The sequence below is a fragment of the Grus americana genome, chromosome 3 (assembly GCF_028858705.1).
Source record: "Grus americana isolate bGruAme1 chromosome 3, bGruAme1.mat, whole genome shotgun sequence".
Classification (NCBI taxonomy): Eukaryota; Metazoa; Chordata; class Aves; order Gruiformes; family Gruidae; genus Grus; species Grus americana.
The window spans coordinates 123531506-123555339 of record NC_072854.1 but is presented as its reverse complement, the minus strand read 5'-3'; the positions used below and the strand labels follow the sequence as shown (position 1 = coordinate 123555339).

General features: G+C 38.8%; 1 long non-coding RNA gene across 1 annotated transcript in view; it reads right to left on the bottom strand.

The window, feature by feature from the left end:
- The window catches only part of LOC129204960 (uncharacterized), a 244415-nt gene extending 231312 nt beyond the window's left edge, over positions 1–13103 (bottom strand). The window contains exon 1 of the long non-coding RNA XR_008576549.1: positions 12994–13103. This is a non-coding gene — a long non-coding RNA (uncharacterized LOC129204960). The remainder of the gene's footprint in view (positions 1–12993) is intronic.
- Between the last annotated feature and the right edge of the window lie 10731 nt (positions 13104–23834).

The window sequence follows — 23834 nt, the reverse complement described above, 5'->3', positions numbered from 1 at the left end:
ATGCCTATGGGGAAAAAGGGACCAGCTATGGTTACAGCTATAGTTTAAGCAAAGAATAACATGTCTGCATCTGCTATACGTTTTTTGAGTCCTCCCAGACATGGTGCTGGTATATCCACACAAGTCTCATAAACAGCCAGTTGCTAGAGTCAGTCAACTTTGGGAAGAGCATGAGAAGGCAGCAGATGTATGGAGTTATTTCCCAAAAATCTTCAAGTCTCCAGGAATTTGCTGCCTGGAATTTCCTGAGGGAAAGGTGATGTCTGTGCTTAACAGCTCCCACCACACTTTCCGATTGCTTTGTGAACTTTGTGAATGCTAAAAGTTTACAGAAGTTATGCACTTGTGGGAAAGGTACCCCCAGAACACAGACTCCAGACAAAATACAGTCATTTACTATTGCTTATAAAAGACTAACTTGCTCTGCATTTCCCTGTCACCATCTATGCCTGACTGGGGCAGATTCTGAAGAGTAATTCATAAGTATCTCCAATAAATTAGTGCAATTATTTAAAGGCATCTGATTGGCATAAAATTACAAGAACTGCTGGAAAGAATTAGCAGAATCATGCCTTCTGGCCATCAATCTTGAGTGGTGAACTGCACAAGGTCTCTGACCTCTGCCAGATATCACATGGGCCTGGACAAGATAAAGTGAACTTCCTCATAAAAGAAGTTCTAAAATCATGCATAAGTGTAAACTTGCCACAAAGCTGTTATTAAGCCAGCTACATTTCTTTCCAAAGCCTTGGGAGGTGAGGAGTCAGACAGCAGCACTAGAGTCGCAGCTGCACAAAGAATCATTGGGCTGTAGCTCCTGAACCTTAAGAGAGAATTCTTTTCTGGCATTTTTTTCCCCTCCTCCTAACAGGTTAAATGTGAAAATCCAGAGAAACTAAATAATGACTTATCTTGTATACACGGTATGTGCTGCTTATGTTTAGGGACCATCTGTGAATGTATTTCATGCAGCAAACATTCCTCATGTAATAACAATGATCTGAAGACTGAAATTTGCTTTTTTTTTTTTTCTTAAAAGTAAATAAAAAAAAATTCCATTTCAGTTGCAGTGCTAGAAGCCTGGAGGTCAGTTTATTCTAAGTAGGCGTCACTGATGGCAGCAAAGAGATATTTTAAGAAAGCTTATTTGTGTACAATATCCACAGGCCATCCACCTCAACTATTTATATGAATTCTTCAGTTAGGATATAGCTGGGCTAGCAAAAATGAAAAGTCATATTAGCATTTATCATACACTAAATATTCATTTTTTTCAAAAAATAGGAACCAATGATTTATTTTTTTTTCAAATATGTGCCACTGTAATCTTTTTTTTAAAGCAAAGTTTTAGATACAGTCTTCATTTTTTTTTTGATACATACATTCATCTCTCTCTTAGGACACATGCAAGAATAAAATAACTTTCCTGTTAAATATGATTACAAGGTAGTAATAATGTTTCTAGAATGCAGTTTAAACACCATTTTCAGTGTATGATTCCATTGTCCTGACACTGTAATCTCATCTCAAATGTTGTATGGAATTTGTAGCATTTTTGTCTATTTGTGGTTCTGCCTCTTACCTGGTGTTTTGACTCTACTTTCAAGCGATTTTTTCCATCTTCACTTTTATTAGATGGTTGCAGGGCTTTTTGTTAGTTTTATTTTTTTTTCCATTTGCACTGCAAAGGCTACATTTTGGAATGAAATGCTCGATATTGGAACCATTTTTCCATGCCAGCATTCCCTGAAATCTATTTGACCAGTTTTGGGGGTTTTGTTTGTTTGTGTCTTAATAGCTCAATTTATAGTGGTCTGCACAAATAGAAAACAGGAACCCGCCCACACCTTCCAATTGCTGACACCTTCTCACAGTTCCTCAGCATGCTTGTAACAGTTCTCAGTATTCAAAGGATTACTTGTGTTTTAAATGAGTGTAAGTTTGTAGAGGCGGCAAACCAATGAGCGTAATTTCACTAGCAATTCTTTACGGGCGTATTTTACAACACTGTATTTTCCATGCACTTTAATACAAGGAGATTTCTCAATGCTACAAAAGTCACTTATTTCACTGAACGGCAGCAGGGGAACAAAAAAACAGGTCCAGAAAAAAAAAATAAAAAGAAGGTTTGAACTGGTGCACCAAACACCTGGGTTATTACAGATCCCACCTACAAACATGTCTGCAGATGGAGCGCAGGAACACTGGACTGATTCTACCTACGTAGAATGACCACAAAGTGCAAACAAGAGGGCAGCAGCCTACAGTCTTCAGAGATGTCTAGTTTCTGTATTTATAAAGTGCCTAGAGCTATAAGCCCATGAAAATAATCATTATTCCTTATTCTAATCACTAATCAGTCCACCTGCACACTTGCACATCACTTTTTCCAATATAACAATATTTGTTATTGTATTTCTTGACTAAATGGATACTGCAAGTCAACCTTACTTGCCATTTACAATATTAGTAAATGTATCTGTAGACTAGTAATTGCTGCTGGAGACGTTGATCCTGTACCAGAAAAACCTGAGCAGAAATCATACTTCACCACCAACTCAACTAATACATCAGCAAACAGGAAAAAAAAAACCCATTATCAGAGGATTTCATTCATAATTATGCAGTTATTCTAAAACAAACAAACTAGTTATTGATAATAGAGAATTCTGCTATTTATATTAAAAATAATGTAAATCATAGGCAAAACTGAACAATGAGATGCCAGTACAGCTCATCTCCCTCTCAACAGATTTCTTCTTGGGATCCAAATAGCTTGTATGAGAAAGTAGGTTAAATGTAGAGAGTGTTCATAACAGGATTATATGAAAGAGGAAGGCATGTCACATCTGAGATAGTCTAATAAGAGAAAACCTTGGAATATAAACGGCTTGTACAATATAACAAAGATTTTCTGACAAAATTAGATTGTCGTTTTAGAACCAAATGCCGAATTACGGAAAAACTAACGTCAAACAGGATTACGCAATTTGCCTGATGATCGCAGGTATGAAAGTCACAGAATACTGTGATCACAGGAAGAAAAGGTCTATAAATAAACAAACAACTTAATAACAATCACATTCAGCAACTCTTCTGGAACAAAGTTCAGGCTGGCAAAACTCTGGGGCCAGAATCTCCTGTCATTTATTGCTGTGTCCCTTGGTAATAGCACCACTGAAATCAATACAATTACATCAGGGGAAAGATGAATCTGCCTTCTAGTGTTTCATGAAGCTGGAAGACAAAATTAATGGAAAGCCCTAATATAATATAATTGACATGAATGCTACAGAGTCTGTCCTGCATACGGATCCATCAGCTTTGGTCTGTTGGCATAATGAATTGTTTTCACAGCACAAAGTTAGCTACTGAAGGCAGGGAAGTGAGAACATAATTTAATATGAATGACAGAAACAGGAAAAAATATCTATGAGTTATACTAACAATATCAGGAAAATGTTAATCATATGATGATGGCTGTAACATTAACTACATAGTTGGTCTATTCTCAATATCAGTTTAGAGCATTTGTAACCATGGAAGCTGATTCTAATATGAGATATTCTGTTTTCTAGTATTGTATTTGATATTATGAGATCTGAATTACAACAGAATCAATTACTTTGGGGGGGAAGGGGGCATTTGGGGTTTTGTTGTTTTGGGGTTTTTTTGTAAAGCAGATAAATTACATACTTTGCTTATCTGGCAACACCTTTTTAGAAATCAAATCAGACCTTAAGGTCGGGTCTCACTGAACATCCTTATTAGAAGGGTGGGTGGCATCCTTAAGACAATTATCACTGATCACCTCTTAATGGCACTTCAAAACTACTACAACATTAAAGGAAAGGTCATAGAAAGCCCCTGTGTGCCATCTTTCAGGCCACCAAAACTGTAATGGAATCACATATATTAACTCAGTCATATAAATCGTCCTTGTTGCTGTTTCTGAGCTGTGGAGACAAATAGGTTTAATGTGCGTTTTAGGCTGAGTGGGATCAGTTGGTTGATTGCTGTTGGGAGGGGGGAATCGTGAATACTGCTTGTTATATTTTCCAGGATCACATCAGCTATAGCTTCTGCAAAACTGTTTCTGTTATTAGAAAATATTTTTCTTTCAATACAGTTTTAAGGATTGGAAAGACTTTTATTTTTATTTTTCCCAAAATAAAAATGTTACACTGGTATTTTCCCCCTCTCTCAACCCAAATTCCTGCATTTAGCTATTGGTGCCTCCGAAGCAGGACAATCTGCTTTAAATGAAGGTGTTGCATTATTACTGAGCTCATATAGGCTGTATTTGTGCATTCAGATTTTAGCATTTTCTAGAAAAGTTTGTCAGTTCAGAAGTAAAACAGGAAGGAATTTTTCCCGGGTTGCTGTATGCGATTTGGACAGATTTTAAGGTTTTGACAAAGTTCTTTAGAGGAGAGTGGGAATGGCTAGTGCACACCGAAAGAAAAGTCAGCTGGCAAATTCTTAAGGATTTCCAAGATAGTTTCTTTTCTTGCAGTTTCCTGCTTTGAATAACCAGGCATTTTTTTTACTTCAAACCTCCAAGTATTTCAAACAGGTAAGAATATATTGTTTTTTAAATGAACTGTTCGCCCAACTTGCACACAGACAGAAGTGTAGTATTTATTATAAAAGTGTAGTATTTATTATTAGAGGTTACCATCATTCTCTTGTTTTAGTGGCAGAGCAAGATTTAAAAGCAGTGCTGATGGGGAGCAGCACCACCAAAATAATGACTATTACTACAGCTTTCCACTATCAAAGGTGTTTAGTTAAACCTCTGTACAACAGAGTCTGTACAAAAGGAGAGAAACAGTGGCCACGCAGAAATGTAACACAGATGCGGAAAGGATTTTATACCTAAAAATCTGAGTTAGTGCAACAGGTAACTGCAACACAAAATTGTCTTGGACATCTATTTACATAGGAATAGTCCAACTAAAAGCCTGTTATAAAGGTTAATACAATAAAACTGTTATAGCACTATTTCACACACAACAGCTAATTTAAATGTGTTCATTGAGCTAATAGATTTCCTGAATCCAAACCTAACTCCTAAAACTTGTAACAGTAGTGCTCTCAGATTAACATTTAAAGGAAATAAACTTCCTGAAATATTAAATCTTCCATGTGTTAAGAACATGGCAGATGGCTGAAAACATCTATGAAAAGAAAGTCTCTTTTGCCTTACATTTAGCCATGCCTGGCATCCCTAATGATGAATCTGTCTTAAACATATGTGTTAGAGGGAAAGATCCCTTATGAACTAAAACTAGAGGTCTCGTTAGTCTTCAGTAAACGAAGAAAGGGGTGAAACACTAATGTGCAGGCCAGTTCTTTCAGCCTCTGCTCCTCAGTCCTACCCAAAGATGACCTGTATAAGTGCAGGAGTTGGATCTTGCCTCTGCAAATAGCAGCATCATGAGCCACAAACAGCTGAGAATAAGTGACTCACATTAACAAGAAACCCTATATTGCCTCATCATTTTCCTTCTCAACACATACAAACAATAAGGAGCTTAAGGAAAACATACTGTTCTGATTGGAAAACAATGTAGACATTCAGATTTTTCATCCATGGTTGGGTTTTGTATGATAAAAATTGCAAAGTGCTATTTAAAAAACATTTTATGGTATTTTTCATATGTGCTATTTTTAGAAGCATTAAAGGGGTGATAATTTGCCCTGTTAAGTATGCCAAAGACCCAATTCTGGTTTTGCTGAGCTACAGTTAGCTTTTTTCAAAAAACTTACCATCATAAAAAGAGATTTAGACAATATCTTTCACAGAATCACTCCTCATCCCAAATTATTTTCTTGTTTAAATAATTTCTTCACATCTTTTTTTCAAATTGTAAGCTTCCATCAAGGACAAATGTCTACTGGGTGCAGTGCATCATCTTTCTCCAAATATGCACAAATATGTACAAAGCTACTTTTCTGCCCATAGTTCTACTGTCATTTGGAGTATTCAGCCTGAAATATGAGTTCTTACAGTAGCATATTAATAATTATTGGGATTCTGTATTTTTAAATCCTAAACCACGTAACATTAACTTAGGTGGTTAACTCACATAAGTCTACTTCATCAATACAGTATTGAATTTTGAGTACAGCTTTGAGTTGTTAGGACATATTCAAGATAAACTTCCATGTAATCAACATACTATGCAGGGTTTAGGTCCTCAACACAATATTTGGGCTCATTTTGGACCCCTAGCAGGTCTGGTCTGACACAAGTTGCCACAGATAGGTCACCCATAGACAGCTTAAGGGTTGCCAATTCACATTGTGTCTACTCTGAAGCACGGAGAGACTGAGGGGTTTCTAGTAATACCCTAAGACTGTGTGAACTTCAGCTTGGCTCACAAGTGCTCTCTGCTAGCAAAGAACAGAGCATCAGAGGCTGTACACACGGTCAATGCAGCGACCACCTCTGCACAACTCCAAAATGCTACATGGAAAAACAGCCTTTCAGAAGCTGTCCAATACAGGTCAGCAACAAGACGGATCTTTACAATGCTGTAAACACAAGTCATCTTGCCATCTTTGTAAGCTTACTGCTATTCTAATGTTTTCCAATGCATCTGTAGATATGTCTAAGAGTTTAACTCCCTTTTCATTTGTGGTTTTTCCTCTGTCTGAAAGGTTTATAGGTTAAATCTGGAGTTCTGTCTTATCACACCAGAGATTGACAGCAAAGGGTGGTCACATCCATGATACGTTTCAAGTTTAAGTTGAAGAACTATCATTTACATTAAAAGAGAGAGACTGGCAGAGAGAAACATCTGAATAATCAACCACAAATGGCCAGGAAGCAAATTAACTTAGAAACAAGACCCCTTTTCAAAAAACAAAACCAAACAAAAAACCTCAACCATATATATAATAAATGTATGTTTTATATATATACAATGTGATATATCCCTGAGTGTGTTGCCTCTCGGGGGCGGGGGGGGGGGGGGGGGAGCTGGCTGCCAGGGCTCAGATCAACTTAGAGACAGCATGACTGCAGCACTCCTCAGACACCCCACCCCCCCCACCCCCGCCCAGGGCTGCAAGAACAGATCTTGCCCCAGTCTCACAATGCAGTAATAGATGACTGTATTTTGGGTTTAATAATTTCCATTTGATGCATTTTACTTCTAAGAAACATCCCATACTTTTAAGAAAGGTCACTTAGCTCTGGGAAATTCTCAGTCATCAGGAAGCAGGTGCAAAAGGCCCATGTCTTTACATATGTATGCTGAGAAGGGGAGAAAATGGGCTGCCTTAGAGACCATCAGAAGAGACAGAAGTAGAGGTGACAGTGTAAGTATTAGAGGCAGAATGACCAGTAATGTCATTAATGTAAGGTATTCTCCAGCTAAAAATCGATTATGCAGTCATTTCTCAGGAAGATCGCTTAGAAACTCAATTCAGATAATTTTTCATGTCCTACAGGTGGAAGCCACGCTAATAGACGGAAATGAGGGTTCTCCCCAATTGATGATGTGAATATTAAAGAGAATTAAAAATTCTTTCTTTGGAAGAACAGATTGAAACACCTGTGACAGGCACCTCTGCAGGTCTGGCTTAGCTTTAAACTAGAGCTCACCCAGGCTCTGTTGACCACAGGTTATACTGCAACAAAAGCTGCTGTATCTGTACAGTCAAACCTAAACAAAACATTTTTTTTTTTATTCAGCATACCAAAAACTAGCTCATGGAATAAGACTCATCCCCTCTCTGAGTACTGTTTGCTGGGCAAAATTTACTGTTTGCTGGGCAATGAATTCTGGCTCACTTCTATTGCTGTCTGAATGAAGGCTGACCCTGAAATGACCAAACCAGTAGCCTAAACAGCCATGGAAATAACTTAAGGCATTTTCACCCTCCATTTAGTTCAGATGTTTCTTACTGTTAGAACTGCTATTCCTACAGGATTAATTATAAATAGTTATCTACTGATATCTACAGTAATACATTTTGCTTCTGAGCATGCACCACTGAGTTTTATAATGGGTTGTGTATACACTGCAAATGTTAAACAATATTTTCATTGATAAATGACAGGCAACTTGTATTTGCATTTCCTGTGAGATTTAATGATGCGGTGGGATAGCTGTATGGAAACTGGGAATTAATATTAAGACTTAGTGCCAAAGCCACCCCCAGGACAGCAGGCGAATTGCTCGTTAACTTAATAGAATTTGAACCCATTTACTCTATGCTATACTTTAGTTCTTGGGATCAAAAGTCACTTTGTTTTTCCAATACCCTATGTAGAAACCAAATTGAATAAAACAAGTATCACTTCAACTTCTCTTTTCCTTCTCCAAATGCTCCTTTTTTCTCCCTAGAAGCTAATGGATCTTCGAGCTTCCCAGGTTGCCTCAAAGCCCTCCCCTGCCACCAGCAATGGAAAGGTGATGCTCTTCTACATGTGAACCAGTAGCAATACAACTATTGCACCCTCCCAGACCAACTCAACACCACATCCGCACACCCTCGGAGCCTATTTCCTCTTTTCCACTGACTCATGAGCTGCGCTGCACTAGTGGTAGCAAAAACGAGTTCTTCACACCAATAGGGAAGTTGAAGCAGAATTAGGGGAAGCAAAAGAAACCAATCTAGGGAAGTCATCCTGCCCCACATCCATCATCCAGAAACGTTTCGCTCTAATAATGCTTGTAACACTTGCTTGAAGAGTGCTTGAAAGCTTTAGGAAAGCCACTGGGAATATCTACTCAAGAGTTATCTGAAACTTAAAGCTGGGACAGTAGCAGGACTAGAACTTTTTAATGAAAGGTTCATTTTATTATTTGTAGAATGTCAAGAACTAGACAGAGAGAAACTGGAAAAACAATTTGCATTTTATTCGCTGAACAGTTTTACTTTCAAAACCAAATTAAGATATTCTTCAATGCCAAGTCCCTCCAAGACTACTGGGAAAAAAACTTCCCATATTTACAAGCTACAACATATTTCTAAATGATTGTATATATTCTTCAGTCTCCTCATTTTTCCTTGTAACCTAGAATTTTGTTTTTTGAGTTCAAGATGAAGGAGTTAAGGGGCCCACACTTCCAACCACATGGAAGCTTCAAACTTGTTTTTTGTTTCTCCCCTCTCTTCCTGTGAGCCTTGTCCATGGCACAATCTGCTGAATTCATTTTACAGGGATATTTTAGTGTTTCTTCTCTCATAGAATTTTAATGTGTTTAATCTGACAAATTTAAATCTAAGATATGCACAGACCCATTTTTCTGAGCTGTTTTGAAGTCTTAGATCCCCTGCCTTACGTGGTGTCCCTGAAATAAATACAATTATACCTGATAAATATTCTTCTTGTGTAAATTAGAAGAAAATATCTCTCAAGTTGAATATTTACAATCCTCTATAAGTGGACATACAATGGGAAGCAGCATCTCAGAGAATTAAGAGATAAAACAAACTTCCTAATTCCTAAAAGGAGAACTTTATGTATATTTGATGGAGCACTAAGATTGACCAAAATTAAAAATTATTCCTGAAAAGGAGTTTTCATGTTGGCACCAATGGGAATAAAACTGTGCAGGAGAGCACAAATACTCACATCTAATCTAAGCTAGGACTTTCCCTGCGGTCCAGACCCATTGCTGAATAAGATGCTACGAGCATGCAGGAGCCACCGCATGTCTGTTTGGACTAAGCCTTATCAAAAATAGAAACACACATTGCCTTAACATTTGCTACATTAGTGTAGTGGTTTTAGACATTTACTAAGGAACACAGTGAGACTCCTTTAACAGAGGCTTAAAAATGGAATTTAGAAATTGCTTTTAACAATGCTCTCATCACAAAAAACAATTTTTGTGATATTACTAACTGAGCACATGTACCCCACACAGCATTCCCACTGGTATTAGCAGAAAGAGCACTCTCTAGTGTCTGGTCATTAACTGACTTGTTTCCTTATGCAGTGTGTAAATGGGTTGAAATCAAAACCTTAAGGTGAGAGTGAAAATGTGCACAACCCCAAATTTACGGTTAACTGTGTGTAACTTAAGCAGTACTTCAGTGCTATCTGACGTACGTTTATGCTTAGAAAATTGACAAAAAAACCTTCCAAAGCACTTGTACAGCAATTCTACTCTCAAGGTGAAATTCATGCTTGTGCAATAAACCAGTGCAGCCTCAAACCCCATGCAACATGGAACTGAAATGGAATTTGATGGCATCAAAATCTTTGCAGTATCTCTGCATGGGAGAAGTTTCACCACTTTCTCTCCAATCCCAGTCATGCGGGCTTTGTAAAGAAAAAAAAAATTACTGTACTCAAAAGAAAGATATTTTACATTTTGTTCCACTTTGTCTCTGCAATCCCGTTCATGAGAAAGTTAGCTTGCATTTCTCCCCCTCTACATTTGTAAACTGTCAAACAATTTTTTTTTCTTTCACAAATTATATGCCAGCACATAAACATATTCAAATGTTGAATTTATTTATCTAGTCAAAATCCCTGTCTGGCACTGCTACTTCAGCCATCTTAGTGTGAAGCAGATGCAGGAGTTTGAACTAACCTTTCCCCAAAAGCAGGTGTCCCAGTGTCTGACTTCACTGGAGCAGTTTTGGGTGTCCTGTGCTAACTGCTTCTAGGGAAGCTGTCCGCACTGTACATTCAGGTTTTCAACAAGGAGGTTTGTCATTCAGGTTTCTTTCTCAGTATAACATCTCTGCTTAAAACCAATAAATATCAGAGTGAAGCTTTTAAGTATGCCAATATGAAGATTAAACACCACTAGAAGCGTGGTGCTGAAAAAAATATTACTATTATTTCTTTTTTATTAACAGAAGTGTTGTCTTCTGGACAAGGCCCTGGGCCTGAAGGAATTTAGATTCATTCCCTGTGCTGTCACAGACCTTTGCTGTGACCTCTGGCAAGTCATTAGATTGCCTTGTCCTCAATTTCCCCCTTTGAAACAGGGACAGATGTAGCTCCATCTGTACTGAGGGATGTGCAGCCATGTGGCCACAACCACTTCATGCAACGTGGCAACGTCAGTGCAGCAGGTACAATGGAGGAGGTGTAATTCCTAATTCCTATTACACTATTCATGCAGGAGATGTAATTCCTCCTTAGAACCCTTTCCCCTCCGGTAGAACAGTTCCCCCATAAAATGGAGATCCTCATATGTCTTTTCTCCAAACCTCTGTCCAGCTTGGCAATTTACCATTTCAGACCAAGAGTTTTTCCTCATCATGGTCCAGCAGAATGAGCCTTATCCTCAAGTTTGCATCACATGCAGTAACAATAAACACAACTTTGGTTAACCCATCTCTTACCTTTACATCCACTGAAATGGCTCGATAAATGGCACCTGTCCTAGCCAAAAGGAGGTCCTGGCACACTGTTATTCAGAACCAACTCCTGCTTCCTGGTACAACAGATTGAATTAGGGTGGTTATGGCCTCAGGGCTGTGAGGCCAATCTCTTGTTCTTACTAACCTGCTACTTACAGAGGCAAAGGGCTCTGGTACACACCACACCTTGGCTCTTAAACGAGCTGCCATTTCCACAAAGGCCACCAATTCTGAATGACAATGTACAAATGGGCAAACAGTGACCTTGTGAATGCATCTCCTTCCAAATACAGAATGGCCTTAACAAAGCCTGTATAAGAACAGGCTATCGTTTCACTTAAGTGTGTTTGTTTAGACCCCTGGAGCCCTAAGAACTGCTGCAGAGGGAAAATACGCAAGAGAAGTTGTTCTGTCTCAGTAAAAGACACGTGCAATCACAAAGAGGGAAAGAAAGAAGAGGTAATTCTGAATCTTTTATCTAGTTGAAAACTGACCTTCCTTAGCTTGAAACTGCCTGTAGGAGTCCCAGGACAGGTTGTTCTGACATTCTTTTAACATCGTTTCATCAGCACAGCCAAAACTAATCACAAGAATATTACCCGATGACAGGTGCATTTATTCTGTCAATTAAATCAGATGGTTAAATCGAAATGTGCCCCAAATCTCTCTTGTTTGCATTATCCATATTGGCATTTCTTGGCTGTGGTTCATTGCTGGCTGGAAGTCATCCAGCCCCTGCAGAGTCACTTTGCAATACTGTGCCAGCAAGTTTCCATGCTCTGCAGCAGCGGTTACACTGAGACCAGAGTGGTCCTACAGGACTGACCTGAAATGTTATATTGTTTCACTAAGATTTATTTAGGAGAAAGAAAAAAAGAAAGAAGAAATCCCTCTCAGTGAAGGAGACTTAGATCAATGCTTTTGAAATGGAAAAGGATATATCATTTCACACCTAACCACTAGTGACATGCACGCATTAAAACAGAGAACAGAATAGAGACTTTTAACATTACCAAACGACTACTAAGTAACAATACAAAGTAAAATATAACCTCATTTTAGGGTGATACTTTAAAACATATTTTCTGTGGGGCAAAAAAAAAAAAAAAAAAAGAAAGAGGTGTTGCTCCTAATCCATCAGAAAGGTGAGAAAAGCAATGGACATTAAGGTATAACCACAATAGAAATCAACAGGAACTGAATTACCATCTCCTGTTACCTAATTACCCAAGAAGTCTCCAAGCAGAGGGTGAGTTTACATAAAATATTTGCTGCAATGACAGTTGCAGTGGAGCAAGCTAAGGATGCGGCCAAGTTTTTCATTTTGGTTTTGTGATGTACATGCCAGTGTATTTCAGCTGAGATTCCTCTTCCCTGCAGTAGTGGTGGCTTCACATTACCTAAAAATTATACCTTTTTTCCAGTACTGGATTTGTGCATTAATAATTTGTTGAATGCTCAACTCACCTCTTCAAAGAGGTCATACTCCCTTTTGCCACCAAGAAGAAATGCACCACAGTGGGTGCTCAACCCAAAGCAACATTATTTTGGCAGAACAGGCAGACATAGTTTGCATTTTCAGCTGCCCAGAAAACACTCATCGACTCCTGATCTCTTTCCCAGCCCCATCCTTTGCCACTGCATCCTTACCAATTTGGAAGAATCCCCCCGCTGCCAGTTCTTCCATAGCAGAAGATAATGCAGAACATCGCTGAGTGCAGTCCCATATAAAATATGGGTCAAACCTCAGAACTCTGGTCACTATCAATGGAAGAATAAATACATATAAACATTGGTTTTTTACATATTCTCTTAACTTTTGCTTGATAGCCTGAAGCATTTCCCCTGCAGTCTGATCTTGCAAACGTTCACACACTTGTCCATGGGCAAAACTACTAGCAGGACAGCTGTGTCAGAGTTTCCAGTCAGGTAAATATCTTCTAATGGTAGTTTTTAAAAATTTGTTACCTTTCTTAAACTGATAAATAACAGGCTTAATCTGGTAATCAAGAACATCTGTACAACTCACAGGAAAGCTGATGGGAGTTCTGATTAGCACAGAATATAGTCCTGTAAAACATCCATGAAAAGTACATGTGTATTTTTCCTTTCAGTGTATGGTGTCTAAGCAGTAATGAGTACTGGACAACATGCTAGCCGGCAAGTTTTCAATGCAGTACATTTCTAAACCATTCATAAGAATGTGGTTACTCATTTCCCACTGGCTCTAGAGAGGCCAGTGTTGCCAAGTCCACAAAAACACTCTGAAACTTAAGGAATGCAATGTACCTTTAATTTGAAGTTCAGCAGTTTGGTGTTATGCTTAGAGACTACAAACCAGGAAATCAAGAATTTATTCTTTAAACTGTCTCATTTATCCAAAAGACTAATCACATAATGCCATACTTTCATGCATATGCGGCCCCCAAGCCTCAAATTTGGCTGCCTGTGTTCAAGGCCGTCTCTGATACGCTGCAGCTATGTAACCTTGGATCAAACTGCTGTCAAGAGAGCTGTGTGAGGCCTTGCCAGGGCCTCTCTTTGCCATATTTATAGGAACGGCATTTGTGGTCAGGAGGTCTGGATCTTGTCCTCAGTCCTCGCCTCAGCCATGCCACAGGCGTGCCTGTGCCTGACCGTGTACCTCCATGATTCTGAACTAACTTGTTTTCCTGGCTTGACCTCAGACTGGCCGCTTTGCTGTGGATTTGCCTGGTGATCTGTTGTTAACCCTGCTTACCATCACTAGACTTGGCCTTTTCCTATTACCAGATCGGACTTGGCCTTGGCTTGCTCTGGTGCTGCGGGACTGTGTCCTTTATCTGTGACACCACTGCCCCTACCAGCCTTGCTATCACCCTCAGCTCCTGGCTTGCCTGAGGCAGCCCACCATTGATGCTCCCTGGCACAGAATAAACTCAGAATGCAGTTCTGTCTTTAAAAGAAAAATCATTAAAGTGAAGTCACCTTTGTTCCAAAGGTACCAGAGCGCCACAGGGTGTCATTCGCAGCAAGCACGTGCTTCTGAACACGATGAAGCGAGGACGGCACAGGGAAGCAAGAAGCCTCATGTCAGATCAACACAAGCATAGCTCTGGCATCCCAATACATTTTACTGCGGTGGTCCTAAAATAAAGTAAAAATGCATAATTAACCATTTCTATTAATTTCCCATTATTCACCTCTTATGAGAACCAGCATAACAAGGCTCTACTTAAATTATAATATTAAATACCTGAAAATTAGTTTATGACCCATTTTCTGATTGATGTGGTTTGACATTCCAAAGCAAGTTACAAGCTTAAAAATATCATAACTCTAGTTATTATTATTTAAAGACAGGGATTAATGAAAACTAGGTGCTGATTATTTCATCCTAAAGGCCAAAGTCAGTTCTTATATCTGTCCTAAATCCAACAGGATGCAAGTACAAGTTTTTGCATGTAAGCATGAAATTGTAAGATGGCTTTAAAGTGGCAAGCACACATTGGTTTTGAACAAGAAAAAGCCATGTAGAACAAGAGGACTCTATATTAAGGGTGACACCTCTTATCGTCTCAGTGCTGTTCCCAACTCCTTTGCTTTCTGCTCTAAATTGTTCTGATACAACTTCCTAATTAATCTATCTTTAAGAGAGCTGGTAATATTCAGCTAAGTAAATTATCTTTATTTCCTTAGCCGTGTGCTTTCATCAACAACGTTAGCGGGGAATTCTGCGATCAGTGTTGTATATTTACAACAGGAGAATGTAAAAAAAGTATTTTGTATGTGCACATGTAGGTCCTAGGATCAACACAAGAGAGTGCTTTAGCCACCTGAAAGATAAGAATGTTTACAGTTATTTTATTTTTTTACATGACTAAGTTCAAAGGTTATTCGCTGCCTGCAATGTAGCCTGTTGGAGTTATGTGCACAAATAATGCACTCTTGCAATTAATCAGCCACAGTAATTTTAAAGTTCAATCAATGGACTCATTTTAAAAAAATGTTTAAAAGTTGCCTTTTCTTGTAGCTTCCAAAAGCGTTGAGAAAATATTAATGGGTGATTCAAATCTTAAAACCCACATATTTTTACCATTTTTAACCAGTTCCACTGGTCAGATACATCCTTACTTTACATACCCCTCTACATTTCAAAGACTTATCCCAATATTAGAGAATATTCAAGTCCCTCCCAACAACTAATAGGTAAATTCCATTTATCTTAATGTCACACTTATAGAATATAAAACACAACTGGAAAACTGCGGGGGTTTTTTTAAGCTAAAATATTAAATTTTGCTGCTGAGAGACTTTAACAAAGAGTTGGTGTAAAAGTGCTATTGTCATGCAAGGCCACGCAGAGGAGACAGTAAAAACACAGAAGAATAACTGGGGAACAAGTAAAGCACAAGTCAAAGCATAATTACCCTTTGCTTTCATTACATAAAACCACAGCTTTCCTGAGACACTCGTTAATATCTATGATTTTAAAAATAGTATAATATGCATTATACATTTAATCCTCTGTCTAACAAATTATGTATCTGTTAAATTACACATTGTGTTTAAAAAATACAAAACCTCACATATATGATGTTTGTATTTTCTCCTGTGTTCCACATCCTTCCGATCTACCAATAAAGCTAATGCCCATTTAGGGGAATATGTTGTGGGATGACAGTACAGCAATATTAAGGCAACCATATGTTTCCTCCTTTTGCCATACCGTTTGCGACTGCCCCTGACTCTTGGTGGATTAGATACCTCATCAGTTTGCCTGGTGCTGATGGAATGCCTTTTGCAGGTGTTTTGTTGATATAATGCAAAACACAGATTTCAAAAAGCTGAGCTCCCTAGTGCATAAAGCAGCATTAGCTCCTTCTTTTCCCTCATGATGCAAGCCCGGAGAGGCCTGCTCTGGGCTCTTACTTTACAAAATTATCTTAAATATCATCATATGAATGAATGCCTGCACCCTGAATACCTAAAAGAAGGAGTAGGATATTCAGATCTACACGATTTTGATCATATTTTTTATTTTGAGGTAACTGGTGAAAGCCAGGTGACGATAGACTGATATTATCGCACACAGCAAAGATTTTTTTTCCAACAAGCTTCCCATCTTAAATGGTAACTGAGGACTACCACCTAGAGCACACAAAGTAATGAATCTTTAAGTACGAGAGTTAAAGCCTCACTTAAAGGTACCATTCCATTTTCATTCAATTTTTATCTTGCCTGAAAAGCAGCAATGAGGTAGAAATGTATGTAAAGCAAAGAAGTGTATCAGCTAGAAATCGGCACTATCTTAGCTCACCATCAGAAACAATACCTATCATCCTGGAGAGATTTTGTGGATTTTCGTGGTTCTGAAGACGCTCACCTCTGTATGTGCTCATTCTCTACAGAGATTAAAGTGTAGGTGCGCAGTGTCTCAAAGAAGAAATCAACAAGAGGGAGGAAATAAAAACAACACAAGTAGAGAAACTCTAAGTTTATATTTTTATGTTAATGTGCTGGTAAGAAAAGGGCCTCATTTGGGAAGTCATAAAAAAAAAAAGCCTTAGCAGATCTCCAAGTTAGAGCATAGAAGCTTTCTCTGCAGATGGAGGATTTAAAAGAAGTAAAATGATAACCACATAGTCGAGAGACTAGAAAAGAGACCTTGATGTTTGATAGTTGTAATAACCTGCAGAGTGCTCTAATGGCTCAGGGATCAGGTGCAGAACTACAGCAATAACAAGAGCTGAATAATTATCTCAGCCATATCTGTATAACCACAGTCCCAGAGTATGAACTATATAAGGAGGCTTCTGCTGCCTCTCCAAGATTTCCTGAAATGTTAAATCACTGAATTGGGAGCACTTCCAGCATTAGTACTGCCCAGTTAGAAAGAAATAAAGCCCAGAATCCTCTAGTGGCAGTTCTAATGTCTTTGTTAATTATGAATTATGGGTAAACATGCAGACTCACAGAGGTCACGGCTGTCAGCAACAATACTTTTCAAGAAGGATTTTTATGAGGGTCTTTTTCATTTTGCCATAATGTCCTTTATACATACATAAAACGCACCAAGAATACAAAAAATAGTGTTTGTTTTTAGGGAAGATGTAATTATTTTTCACTTGTTTTCTACCCTCTGTACAGTCACGTATCCGCTGCCAGTACGACCCAGTTCATAACTATAAGCTCCTCTGTGAATAACAACAGCTGCACAGTTCCAAGGACCTGGCAGAAAGAGTCACCGGGGCTGGGGTTAGGTTAATGATCAGACACTCTGTTAACAAGAAAGTAGTGGTTTTCCCAGCAAACGGCCAGTCAGGATCCCATCAGCTGTAGTCACCTTTCACACACAATAGAGAAACAAAAGCTGCATACAGTATGCTTGATTAACCTCACTTAAATGGCAACGCTGATCTCAAATCTGTCCCAGGAGTGTATATAAACAGGATTAAAATTATATTATGTGTGGATCCTACCCAACAAAAGCAACTGGCACAAAATCATTTTAATTAGGTGGTAGCGGCTGTAACTCATTCAACTTTGGCATTAATTCTTCTCTGTCCCATCAAAGAACTTTTGGGACTCACTAAATTGTGGAAGAAATAAAGGAGATTAAGAGATAACATTGAACAACATGTTGCCGTAATTGTTGGCTAGTTTGTAAGAAGGCTACGTGGAACTCTGAGGACAACATTAAAAATAGCCGTGTGAAATTCTGCATGAAGGTTATAATCTTATGGTTTTCAAGGTATGCAACAGACTTGTAACAAATTACATTTGCAATGGAGGTTTTACGTAAGTAAAATTCAAAAAATTCTTGTCCAGTTTCTAAGAAACCTATTACTGCTGAGTTGCTTGAAATCTCTCCATGAGTTGAGAAAACACGAGACCTTCACTGACATATGATTTAGCCCAATTCTGAGCCTGTGAAAAGAAAACCGTCCAAGACATCTTTTCAGGACTGCAGTCTTTAACAAAATGCAAAAGGAGAAGTTTCTTCTGTCTCTCGAGACAGTTTCCCCATTTTGTGGGGAGAGTGTAATAATAAAGACCTATCAAGCATATGATAGTTCTGGGTCAAAATAAGCTGAATTCTTATAAACCCTTATGAGCATATAATAGCTACAGTTGAGTAGTGCTGCTATGGTTTGCAGTTATCCACACTCACTCTTGTGTTCCAGGAAAGCCAAATCTCAAATGCAATCTTCTACAACACACTTTTTTTTTTTTTTCCAAATAATGAAAAGTATTGTAGAAAAACAGAAACAAAAATTATGAAAATTTAGAAACTTAAACATTTGTCACAGCATTGTTGATGACCAATAAAGTTTAATCCTCTAGATTGTGACAGTCTCGAATGGATGTAAAGTTCTCAACTCCATGCCATATCAGAAAATATAGGTTAATTAAAACCAAATCTCATCTCAGAAACCTAACCTTGTCCCATACAACTGGCATTAGGAAATTAAGGTCAAAATTATTCTGCCTTTTTTTAAGCAGAGGTATATCTTCCCCCCCCCCCCCAAAAAAAAAACCAACTTGTTATCATCAACCTTTCTAAGTTGAAGAAAATCTGGCAAAGAAAAGGAGGGGGTAACTACAAAGCCTCTGCACTTCCTTGGAAGCAACAATAATTGCAGGGGAAAAAAAAAGTGAGAGAGGGTGAAATCCTTATCACTTTCCTTGGCACAGACTATAAACCCATGTAATCTGCAATATATTCCATAGGGGGCACATTGGCAACATGGGAATGTCATAAGTAGAAAAATATATTTTTCATACCAAAATATCACTCACAGGTACAACGACTGACCATTATGTTACATAATAAAGATAAGTCATGTGTACTTGAATAGTTAACAGATGGACTAATTAGAGGCTGAATTATTTGTGGTATAACTGATAGCTGGTGAAATCAAGGTTACTGAGGGAAATGGACTTGACTTTGGGAAAAAAAAAAACAGAGGGTATTTGCCGGGCTAAGGCAAACTGCTTCTCAAAAGAAAGGGTTAACAAGCAATGAAAGAACAGAAGTGCATCTAATTAAAAGGCATACCAAGGCATGCAGAGAGAATACAAGGGTAAGCAAATGGCAGAGACCATATTTGTGTGCAATACATGAAGAGGCAAATGTGGAATGATATATAGATAACCAGTACGAAGGGCAAGGTGTCAGGCAGGTAAAATAAGCTTCCATCTTGAATAGATGTACCATTTTTGCCAAAAATTACACAAATAAATATATACAGGCACATATAGAGAAAAACAAAAATGTGAATAGGACAGGAGCTATCTGTTTGGAGGTATCTATGAATAGGAATATTGTCCAATGATTTGGTTCGAGAAAAAAAATGTATGGATAAAAGTGAATTTTAACAGAGAGAAATTCAACGTCGTCTCATTTAAAATAGTTTATTACCTTGCATGACGACCTTTGGAAATATCTCCTCCCCCCACAGTGCCAGTATAAAAAAAGCCCATGGGAAAGATAACATTGCTACATAGGTAGGTATCATTGTTTAACCCCAAAATGCATAAAGGGCCTAAAATGCAAAATGCACAAGTGAGCTGAGAATTATCCTTCTATGCTAGCATCTACTATTACATGCTAGTGGAGCCCTCACGTAGCTGAAACCCTCACTGGCAGGGCTCACATAGCACAGAATGTTAAGAATGAAAAGGAAATACTTATAATTGTTATACTTGCAAACCATTTTGCAGCTGCAGCTCTGGGTCAGCACTCGTCAACAGACTGTAGAATCCATGTAGGAAACTTAAGAAAAAGCACTATTGCGTACAGCATTGCCCAGGCTTCAAAAATTATCATGAAATTGCAAGATACTAATCAAAAGACATCTAAACTAGGAAGAACCTTCTTTTTGTGGGCACACATTTGAGAGCACTTGGCAAGTAGTAAAAACAAAGCTAAGAGGAAGAGTGTAAAACTGGCCAAGTACTATCTATTTCTACAAAAAAATTTGAGAAGTACAAAGTGACTCAGCTTTACAGAAAGCTTAAGTGAGTAATTCCAGATGACCGGACAAAAAGAAAAGCGCTGAAGCACCTCTAAGAATATATATATACACACACACGCACGTGCATATTGAGACGATGAAGATGAAAATGCTACATATAAAGGGTTCCTGCACGAAGATGACCATGCCATAATAGTCCACAGCAGGAGGGCAGAAACAGGTATAATCCACAATGCTCATTTGGATTGACAAAGGCAAGAAAACAGCCTAAGGTATTTTATTTTAGTCAGATTGAATGATGCCACAGAAGGTTAAGGGTTAAATCCAAACTCTAGTGTAAAGTAAACAGCTGAACTACAGTGAAAACTTCTCTTTAGGTATGAAATGCAGTGGTGTAAATACAACAACAACAACAACACACACACACACAGAGGAATCACATCACATTCCTCTGGTTTTGAATCTAAGATTGGTGCATTTTTATTTCAGTACAAGGAAAAAGATCACCCCTGGATAACAGACTCCTTTCCATAGAGTTTGGTCTAACACACCATTGACGTTGACAGTGTCTTTTCATTGATGAAAATGGCTTTCAAACAGCATTTTTTGCATTTGAGTTGCCGGATGACCATCTAGCAGCAATGTAGTAAGACTTTATAAAATCATATTTGTTTGGAATGGGATTCCTGATGGGTTAGTGTCTCCTAAATAGGCCACGATTGCTGTCATTTCTAGGTTTGTACACAACATCTAATCCTCCAGCTACATGTTATTTAGGGGCAGTGGCTCAGAGACTTCTCTGAGGCCCCAGACACAAAAGAAACCATTGTGCTAGAATTTGGTACATTTGTTGACCCATAAAAAAACCAAGTGGAATGAAGTAGCTGTAAAAAGTTATGGAAGAAGTACTTATAAAAGTAAATTCTAAACTGGTTCTAAGCAAAGCAGCAAATCGTTACCCGACGTGTACCCTCTCTTACCCCATACCCAGCAAAGACAAAGCTTTGTATGGAACATATTGGATACATCATTTTGCCTATGGCAAAATAAATGCAGGGAGACCGTCCAGTCTTGTCAGTTGATCCTGTTTCTTGGCAGAGATCCTGATGTCAGCTATGGCCCCAGAGCTGTTGATCTGTCTCATGTAACCAACTGTGCAAACAGTTAATTTTTTCAAGCTGACAACCCAACTTCAAAAAATCTCACAACAATACTAGTGGCTTGGATCAACCCAAGAATAGTCTTTAGAGCTGTTGTGGTTTAACCCAACAGCTAAACACCATACAGTTAGTTGCTAACACCCTCCCCCCCAAGTAGAATGGCAGAGAGAATCAAGGCCAGTAAAAAGCAAGACTCATGGGTTGATGTAAAGACAGTTTAATAGGACAGAAAAGGAAGAAGTAATAATCATAATAATAGAATATACAAAACAGAGGATGCACAGTGCAGTTGCTCACCACCTTCTGACTGACACCCAGCCTGTTCCCAAACAGCAATCCCCCACCCAGCCAACTTCCCCCAGTTATATGCTGAGCATGACATCATATGGTATGGAATATCTCTTTGGCTAGTTTGGGTCAGCTGCCCTGACTGTACCACCTCTCAGCTTCTTGTGCATCTCCAGCCTTCTTGCTGGCAGGGCATGAGAAGCTGAAAAGTCCTTGACTTAGTGTAAGCACTACTTAGCAACAACTAAAACATCAGTGTGTAATCAACATTATTCTCATACTAAGTCCAAAACACAGCACCATACCAGCTACTAAGAAAAAAATTAACTCTATCCCAGCCGAAAACAGGACAACAGCAAAATAAAACTATCATTTCACACTCTATAGAAGAAAATTAGATTTGTTACAAAATGGAAATCACTTTGTTGCAAAATGTAGAAATGAAACATTTCTAGGGTGGGTGAAAATAATTCATCGAATCTGAATTGAATTCACAAATAATTTTGGCTCCTCAGCTTCACACAATAAGCCTCTTGGCTAATTACTGCAATTCTTAATTAGGAATGAAGCTGCACTCACTGAATGAGGGCAAGCATATACATCACAGATGTTAACAGCCTAAGGAGCACACACTGAGCACTCTTTCTGCACTGACTTCCCCCTGCCATAAACTTAGCATATATGAAAGTCTTTATCCTGGGAGAGGGCATCTGTAGTCCATGAGACTGGCCTTCACCAGCAGAGATAGTATCTAGCCTGCAAGGAGAGAGGCCACAGTCCTGCTCCCAAAACTGCCTGCTTTCTTTCCTTCCACACACCTGCATTTCCTTCTTAAGCAAACTGAAGTATGGAGAAAATGAGGTCTCACCCAGCATACAGTTAGGATGCAACAGAGAAGAATATTTCCCTTTAAGATTACCTACTTTTCTGGAGAAAAGCGAGTATGAGGGATGAGTAGAAAAGAAAATATCACAGCAGCAAGTCCTCAGCTATGGGACTCACTAACAAGCAGAAGAATGAACAGGGAGTAACTGCTTTAAAAACTAGGTACTAACACATCTTCCAGATTTAGCTTTTCTTGACAAAGTAGCTCAGATGCACACATGCTCAAGTCAGATAGCCACACTTAGAGGGAAACACACATTCAGAAAGGGTTTACTCAAGCAGGATGAAAATGAAGATATGGATACAGAGGAAGAAAAATACTATTCCCATTTTGAACACTTGGAAATAAGGACCAGAGTAACATTGGCGTAGTTAGACTCTGACCCTTTAAAACACTCAAAAATCAACGGGACTCTTCAAATGCTTAAAGTTAATCATATGCTGAATTGAGGTTTTAGACTGCAAGCTGATCTGTCCCAGAAAGCTGCCACAGTGAGGGCCTGATTCCCTCAAGCTGGACCACATTTGCACCACAGCAGCACAAGTGCAAGCTGGCAGATTGGTAGGAGACATCGCAGTGCTGCGGTCACAAGCTACCTGCCAGCACCTGACGATGCTATGTGAGATGGGGAGGCAGCCGCAAACAATGTCAGCTCTCACCAGGAAAGCACCAGTTCAGTGTGATATTCTTATTGTCTTCTCCTGCTTCCATTTCTTCCCCATTTCTCATTTTTGCTTTATCCCTTTTTTGTTTTTGTTGCCTGAATGTACTTCTAGAGTCCCTTGCCATGGCAACACCTGCAGGTGAAGGCAGAGCTCATCATCCACAAGCTTTGCCAGTGCTGAAGAGGTAACTAATCACTCCACAAGTAGAGAAGTGCTATCTCCAAGATACCCATGAACAATTTGCAAACGTGGGTGTCCCTGAAGCATCGGCTTCTCACAGGTGTTTAGCTTGCTTCTGCGAACATCAGTAAAAGCACTTTTTCCCCTGTTTGCATCTCATCATGTACCTTGCCTGTGCTACTTCACACAGAGCTGTAAACTCACAGCTTAACAGGGCTAAGGAGACAAGTCTCTTCTGCATCGATTAATATGTGACAGGCATTAACAATAGGGAAGGTGCTTCAGTGCTCCCAAAGCCTGAGAGTTTGCACTGACACCCATTGGGGAAGCTCAGCCACTGTGACACCAGATC